Below are 8,886 nucleotides of genomic sequence, written 5' to 3' on the forward strand. Positions count from 1 at the left end.
ACATGTCTGAGTTGTTAATAGCTCCACCAAATAGTGATTTTTCCCTCTAAACTTCTCACATGCTTTCATTTCAATAAATGTTCAAATGATCCAATATTTCAGCAAAAATCAAAGATTAGAGAAAAAGTCCAAAAACTGAAAACAGATTTGTGTATCAGAACTTTGTTTTTTCTTCTTTCCTCTCCCATTAATCATCTCACCACCCCTCAGATTTATCTGCTGACCCTTTGGAGGGGCCCCACCCCTAGGTTGGGAACCACTGGACAGATTTACACATGTGTGTGTGTGTGTGTGTGTGTGAGAGTGTGTGTGTGTGGGAGTGTGTGTGTGGGAGTGTGTGTGTGTGGGAGTGTGTGTGTGTGGGAGTGTGTGTGTGTGGATGGAAGCAGATCTCAGCTATCGTGAGGAAAAGTGCTGCTTGCTTTTATTTCCAGAGAGACGTGGGGTGCATCTTTATTCGCATAAATACAACCCACTGTCTCACACGTGACGTTGAGCGAACACAAAGTGCTCCAAGCAGCTGGATGAACACTGATGAGTTTAGCGTGGTAAACACAACCAAACAAAGCAGTAAACAACAGTAACTACAACAACAACTCATCTCTGCGCAGCCTCTCGTGTGGCTTTAGGAAGCCAGCAGGGTGTGTTTCAGTCTGTCTTTCGGGTCCGGCTCGGTCCCTCTGGTCCCTCTGGTCCCTCTGGTTCCTCTCACTCTGTCGGCGGGTTCATGGCAGCTGATCCTCGGTGGAGTTGCAGGAAAACAGTGGAGTCGATTCACTTAAGGGCAAGTGAGGCATATAGGTTATCCTTCATCCTTCTTCTGCGTTGGGTTGCACAGCGGTTTTCTTCAGATCTGGTAATGTGCTCTACTCGTCCAGCAAGGTTGAGATTGTGCCGCCTGGTTGCAGTTAAGTACGTACGGGAGTTACTTCCTTTCATTAGCTGTGCGAACAACTGGAAGCACAGTTTGGGAGTGTCGCCAGTGTTTATACTCTGTGACATCACGGCTGAGAGGGAAATCCCCATGTGTTTCCCGCTGGTCTCGTCCAACTGGAGCCGAGAATTTGACTCTGCCTGGTTTCACACTTATGTGTGAGTTGAGCAAAGAATGATGGGAGTTGGAGTCCATTTGGACTCCTTTTATTTGACTTGGTGCCTTTCTTTGTTATCAGACTTTGTGACTGTGTGCAGGCCTCCTTTGTCTTGCACATGAAGTATGAGGCCCAACATTTACCTTCATTTCCTGGAGAATTAACTTAACCCCCTAACCCTAATCCCCTTAACCCCCTAACTCCCTAACCCCCAACCCCAACCCCAACCCTCCTGTCAACTTCCAGTCAAAACTGGTTTGCTACTGAAAGAAATCTGACATAATATCTACATTCAATATATTTCAATGATGAAATGGTCATGTAGTGTAATGATGATAGTGAGGTTTTAAAACTTACCTGGTTAATGTTGTCTGAGCAATATTCAAGCATCACAAGTGTCTTGTCTGGACAGGACATGACAGGAGATTCTCTCTCACCCAAAAGCTATATGAACACATACAATAGTGAAATTAAAATAGATTTTTACACACATAAGTGTTAAGTTAATTGTTCAGTTATACTTTGTACTATGGCTAAAATTTGTGGAAAGAGATCATTTCAGTGTCTCTACAGCAAAATCCATGTCCTTACTCTTGTAATTTTATTTTCATGGCATTCCATATGAATTGCTATTTTGTTGGTGGCACTGTCAATTAAATACAATAAACCACTTCCATAGCAATGATGAAAAACTGCTATGCATCTAATGTTACATAGAAATACTGACTCTACTAAATACTTAACAGTGCACATAGAGACCTCAGAGTGTCTATACCTGAACAGAACATACACACTGAGGACTGTGTATCTGTAACACTTAGCTCTTAAAATACATTTCTCAATAATGTCACTGACAGTGTCCAAATACACGGTCCTCAGAGTGTCTATACCTGACCATTGTAGACACACTGAGGACTGTGTATCTGTAACACTTAGACCTTAAAACATATCTCTCAATCATCAATACCCTCCTGTCAACTTCCAGTCAAAACTGTTTTGCTACTGAAAAAAAAAAATCTGATGTCATTATCAACATTCAATGGAAATGACGTCACCTGTTTAACATCTTTGGTGCAGTCAGATGCCCAGGCTGCATGGTGAGGATGTGCTTCAGTTGAAACCTTGTGTACAGGAAGGGAAAAATATCAATAAATAACCAGTAAGACACAATAAGACTGTACCTGTTGATACGTAGTGAGTTAACACCACAATTATCTATACAGGAGAATGATAGGAGTAAACTATTCTGGTTTCACACTTATGTGTGAGTTGAGCAAAGAATGATGGGAGTTGGAGTCCATTTGGACTCCTTTTATTCGACTCGGTGCCTTTCTTTGTTATCAGACTTTGTGACTGTGTGCAGGCCTGCTTTGTCTCATGCACATGAAGTATGAGGCCCAACATTTACCTTCATTTCCTGGAGAATTAACTTAACCCCCTAACTCTCTAACCCTAACCCACTAAGTCCCCAATTACTAGGGAAATTCAAGTTCATGTAAAAATACTTGGTGACTGACCAAAGCTCTATTCATTATTACTCTACACGGTGCACCTGTTTTGTTTAGTTTGTGAAAATACTGTGAAATTACAGTAGACTCAAACAGCAACTTGTTAGCTCTTTGTAAAAATGAAGTTCTGTCTGTACCTTTAATCTCCATGGCCAGTCCGAATTCTCCATAGTTGTAGGTTATCTCTTCCCCTGGCCTGATGTCCTTGATTGCAAATAAACAGAGATGAGGCTTTCTATCCACAGTGATGATCCTCATTCTGCTGTTTGGGCTTACATGATCATCGTTGACGAGTCTCCCTAGGGAGTCGTCCTCTCTGGCTGCATCAATACTGAAATTACAAAAAATTCTGATTACAAAATGTAAAAGTATAATGACAGAAGCACACTATACTGAATGAATAAATAAATCAGCACCACCTCTACTACTACTACTACTATTACTACTGCTGCTACTACTACTGCCACTACTAACATCAAGTTAGTACAAAATGGCAGAGTTTGTTTTTCTGGGTGAAATTAAACTTACAAAAAATACTGTAAATTAAGTATGACAACACATGTACCATAGTTTTCTCCCCATTGTAGAGAAATTCAAACATGAAAACCTTCAGGGCATCGTGGTACAGTCTTAGCCTGTTTTCATGTTCCTGTTTGATTTCCAATCGATATTCAATAAGAAAGTCTCCCTTCTGAAAGTGGCGGCAACTGAACACTCAACCTAACGAAGAACAGAAGATGTGTCAGAAATATGCAGAGATTAAAGCAATAATTAAAAGTATACCTGTGCTAAAGATTTTTTAACAAATGGCAACTCACCTTTAAATGAATTAATATATTTTATATTGAATCCATCCTCGTCCTTGCCCAAGGATGAAAAATATGCTGCCTCTTCTTTAGGTTTAATCTTCACTCTCTGTGGCCTTATTGCTGACATCTCATGCTAAAGATGATGATGACTTCAGTAAAGATATAGAAAAAAAATCTGATCAGTTTACCTATCATAGTTTGTTAACAACTTACTGCAGACCTATTTTACAGTTGACTTTCAGTCTTAAGTGTCTGTGTAGGAAATGTGCCAAACAAATAGATATGCTATACAAATAAATTTGCCTTGCCTTACTAGTAAGCCATATGTCAGACTCGGGGAAGCAGGAGTGGACCCAAACACAGAGGCCGGAATGCAGATCAGAACAGAACTAGCAGATGCAACAACACAAAACGATCCAACAAGGACTGAACAGAAAACCAGAACTTAAAAAGAAACTGAACTAACAAGGAGATGAGGTGCAGGTGGGGAGATGGGTGGAGAACTCAAGAGAGGGGAGTGAACATACAGGGAGCTGATTGGCTGAGGACACACAGGGAGCAGGGCAGGGCTGACGAGGCTAACACAGGGCAGGTGTGGGGAAAACAGAGCAGGGCAGGACTAACGAGTCCAAATGCAGGGCAGGTGTGGAGGAGCACATGAACACACAAGGGAAACAGAACAAAAACCCAGAAAACAAACTCAACGCCATCTACACTAACCCATCCAAAACCAACCACAAACACAAACCCAAGCACACAACCCAACAAACCAATGAGGCAGTCCTCCAAAACCCACCACCCAAACCATACAAGAAAACCCCCATGAACCGAAGGACCAAACAGAAGTGCAAAACCAGGAGACCCCAAAGAACACAACACAAGACCAAAAAAACACCCAAAGTCCAGGCAAGATGTGACACCATACTGGTGAACAAGCACATAGTTTTGAACCTAGACTAAATTAAGTCAAGGGTCAAAGTGTAAATGCCCTGAAAAGGCAGTATATGTGTCAAAGATGTGTGGACACAAACTTTCCTCTGGTCATGTATTATAATGACTGAGCACTACACAACTACATAACATTACAATCAATACTGTACATACATAGTATACTTGTTCTGTACATACTAGTACAGGTGTCACAAGACAGCTCTCCTAAATGTTTGCAGTATTGTGTAACATACACTAATAAACTTTACTGAAATGCTTATATTAAACAGGATAATATATATATACATATATATTTGTGTGTGTGTGTATTCATGGATTATTGTTATGGATTATTATTACCATAGATTCATAGTTCACAAACTAAAGTGTGATAACTTCGCTCATGTCTAGTACTGATAGCACTACCTCATAATGTACAATCTACAACACTACCAGTACACTGAATTAATAACAAAGACATTTCAGCAAACATACAACATACATTAATTTACAGGATAGTCTGCAAACTACATCGCCAGTCGAGTGATTTTCCCCACATCACTTACTTAGTCCAAAGACGACACTGCGATTAGCATAACATGACGTTAGCATTGTTAGCTTATTCGCCGTCAGTTAGCATAACATTAGGTTAGCATGGTTTGCTTATTGGTTGTCTTGTAATTAACGTCATTACTCCACAATGCACTGACATACCGTAATACCAATACTTTCCCGAGAACATATACGCATTCATCTAACACACTACTGAACATGAACTGTTCATATATATGGAATCATACCTGAAAAGGGAGTTTCTCACAAAAGCAGAAGCATCACATTTTCACTTATAATTTCTCTCACTCTATCAACCACATCCAAGCAAAGCCAACATTAGCTAAACTAAGCTAAACTAAACTGTCCTCAAACTAAGCTAGCGTTGGCATTAATTTCCCAGAAATTTATATGATCAATTGCTGGATGAAATGGCACTTTCAACTAGCTACCGATATCAAAAAAGTTGCTTTGACTAGTTTCTGGATGCGAAATGTAGTGCTGGGTTTTGAGTCTTACCTCTTCTCCACAGGTGCAGGTGAAAATGTGCTGGTTCAGCTGGATATAACGTAATGTTAACCAGGAAATGATTTGGTGGCTGGCTGAAGAGAGGTCACCTCGTTTAGGGTAACACAGCAGTTTTGACAAAAACCATAATTATGAGGACAGGCGACTGTCAGCCAATCAAAAGCTGTGAACTTTACACGTGTGAATGATTCATTAGTGGGTGCAGTTACATCGACCCACCTACAGAGGCCGCTGTGTCATACACAGATTTTACACAAATTCACGTAAATCTGAATTGTGGAGACATTTGCTGAAACTTTGGATTCTGGGTCTCTACACCTATAGAAACATGTCTACGCTGTCCGAATTATGAGGACCCTGTCCCTGTCCTCACAATTCAAAATGTCCTCACAGTGTGGCGTGTATCCATGCAAAATGTCTCCATAAACCACAAATGCGCACACACACTCACACACACACACTCACACACACTCACACACACACACACACACACACGCACACACACACAAACACACATTGACACACACACACAAAAACACACACACACATACACACACTCACACACAAACACACACACACACACACATTCACACACACTCACGCACACACACTCACACACACACAAACACACACTCACACACAAACACACACTCACACACACTCACGCACACACACACTCACACACACACTCACACACACACAAACACACACTCACACAAACACACACACAAACACACACTCACACACACAGACACACACACACAAACACAAGCCAGACCAAAGAGTCCACAACTTACCTTTAAAATACTTACCTACCTCTTACACCTTAATACCTAAATCATCTCTCATGGGTGTCAAGATTTTTCGAAAAGTCACTCCATGGGTGGTACGAATAGACTCCAAATGACCTGAAACGTGCTCCTAAATACTTTCTGTGTGGTCGATTTTGGCCTCCACACAGTAAAATTTTCATCCCATTCATTTCCAATGGGGAGGACATTTTGCTCTATAACTCGGGAACCAAAAGTCGTAGAGACTCGGGAGTGGGTGGCATCAAACCTAATTTGGGGGCTCTGAACGCGCCAGTCTTGGACCCATGTCTCTACGACCTTCCATTGCTGAGATACAGCCATTTCAAAAACCGGAAGTGACGTATCTCAGGACCGGAAGCTCGCACATGCTCATGGGTGGTACTGTTGGAAAGGCCGTTCCTGAATTAGTGGGGATGGAGCTTGGTTCTCAGCTTCTGCTGTGAGCAGCTGGACTCCATCTGGTTGGCCTCGGCACGGCCATGTTTGGACCCAGGAAAAGACTTGTTGGCCATGTCTCCTTCCTCTGAGACTTGACAGAGGCCTTCCTGAAAAACACACTCAGTGGTCAGCCTGAGGTGCAGATCTGGTCTGATAGAGACTCTGTGACTGTATGGAGATAGACAGACTAGATTATTTAAAAGGCATTAATGAGAAAACAAACATGCAACTCAGGGGAAACCATTGACTGTGTATAAATATGGCCGTCATGACAGCCCCCCAAAAGTGAAGCCAATACATCTTGATCACCCCCTGGTGGTTGGCTGCAGTACAGGTCATAATGATACTGTTTCTGGGAATATGGGGGTTTACACTCTATAATTACACCAGTTACATATTATGATGGTCTTTTTAAAGATGGATTCTGATATTTTTAATGACTCGAGAAATGTAACAAATCAGGTTTTATCTAACATTTTTGTCAAAAATGAGTTGTTTACATGAAACTGTTCTTTGAGTTATTGACATTTTGTGTAGGTTTATGTTTTGATTTCTGCATCATTGGCCCAAAAATTTGAGAAAAGGTTCGATTTCAAAACTCAAGCTCTAATTTTGTGCTATAAGGTTCCATTTGCAAAGCACCAATCAGTGCTCAGAATGCAGCCACGATGACCAATCAGGTTCCGCCTCTTCACCATGTGATCTCACTGCTCTTAAGTTTTGAAACCTCCAAATTGATTATTTTATCAGAATCAACATGAATGATTCTGATGCAAACAACTTCTGAGTGAAAGTCAAAGTTTTATCTTGTTTGGACTCAGTGAGAAGCAGATTTTAAGCTTTAGCTACCATGCTAATCAGATAGCATTCTAAGTTTAATTACACAGTTAGCACAGTTGTTAGCAATAATTATGGTTTTTATTAGTGACATAACTTACTCTGAATACTTAAAAAATGACAACAAAGAAAACAAAAATATTAATAACTGTGTTCACACGCCAGTAGCTGCCTAGTACCCACCGTCTGTTTAATTTGTGACGACTTGTTGGGGTCAAGGTTGGGTGCAGTTTAAGGTAAAGGGAAACACATATCTATGGGGGAACAGACTGACAAATTTGTTTGAAGAGATTCATTTCATAAAAATAAGTGACTTCTTTGTGCAACATGTATTAAAATGTTGACACATTAATGCAGTTTGAAGTTTTACAAAGTGTATGGACAGTAACGTAACGACCTGCAACATTAAACATTAAAGTTTAAAGTGTTACTGCCGGTTAACTTCTACAGAAATAGTGTCGAATTCCTCATAAGACACTAACGTTAGCTGCTCTGCTAATCTGTGTTTCCCCACTGACTGTACACACATATTTATATAATTATAAATAAATCTTTTATACATTCAATGGTTTTCCCACACAAGGAGTAACTTTAAGAAAGGTGAACGCTTCTTGTTGGCGACACCATTTAATTTACATAATGCAAAATAAGGAGCACCAGATGAATATATACTGAACATTCAATTTAAGAGAATTCAAGGCTTTTACAGGACAGCTAATGTTATGTGTTCTGTTCCTGTTTTCAACAGCTGCAACCACAGACTCATTCGGCTGAAAGTCTCCAGTTAAAAACGTCACTCTTTAAACCGAAACACCGGTTAAACCAATCCTTTTTCTGGAATATTCCCCTGCTTGGATAACAGTCTGTCTCTCTCATAAATGGGACAACACGGCTGTTTCACTGATAACGTTATAGGTGTTGTAAGGAGGCCATGTTTCCCCGTATCTAAATGTTAATGAGGTTACTTCAGAGTGTCCCTGCTAACTGGTTTATGAGCCAAGAGTGGAATAAAATAAAACTCTGAATATTAGAAATAATGGCCGTTGACACCAACGGTCAGACCGTTAGCTAATTTACATAGGTTAACGTTACTCTCTCTGTTATCCGAAACATTAAATTAATCATTTTTACATTTCAGACTATTGCACCAGGGATTGTTATTCAATATAAGCCAAGATTTCATCGAACAGACAGCCAACAGACCATTTAATGAACTAACGTCATGCTGCTGCGTTTTTTAACCTAATGCCAGTTATCTTAATTCTGTGCATTCTCTGTGCCGTTAGCATTAGCGGAGGAGAAATCTGTCTTCTGTTAAAATATACTCAGCACTGGGGGAAATAAGTTACTTTTCCTCGGCCTAATATCGACGTAACTAGTA

The 8,886-nt window shown here is 40.5% G+C and overlaps 1 long non-coding RNA gene across 2 annotated transcripts; it reads right to left on the reverse strand.

Moving 5' to 3' along the window:
* Window positions 1-310: 310 nt before the first annotated feature.
* Window positions 311-3,309, reverse strand: LOC122989036. 2 transcript variants are annotated; one of them, XR_006404931.1, is made up of 6 exons: window positions 3,165-3,309; window positions 2,876-2,930; window positions 2,737-2,803; window positions 2,147-2,212; window positions 1,449-1,535; window positions 311-898 (listed from the first exon to the last, which is right to left on the reverse strand). It is a non-coding gene; the product is annotated as an uncharacterized LOC122989036 (long non-coding RNA). The 2 variants fall into 2 exon arrangements; XR_006404930.1 differs by having other exon boundaries at window positions 311-1,085.
* Between the last annotated feature and the right edge of the window lie 5,577 nt (window positions 3,310-8,886).

The sequence above is a fragment of the Thunnus albacares genome, chromosome 2 (genome assembly GCF_914725855.1).
Source record: "Thunnus albacares chromosome 2, fThuAlb1.1, whole genome shotgun sequence".
Classification (NCBI taxonomy): Eukaryota; Metazoa; Chordata; class Actinopteri; order Scombriformes; family Scombridae; genus Thunnus; species Thunnus albacares.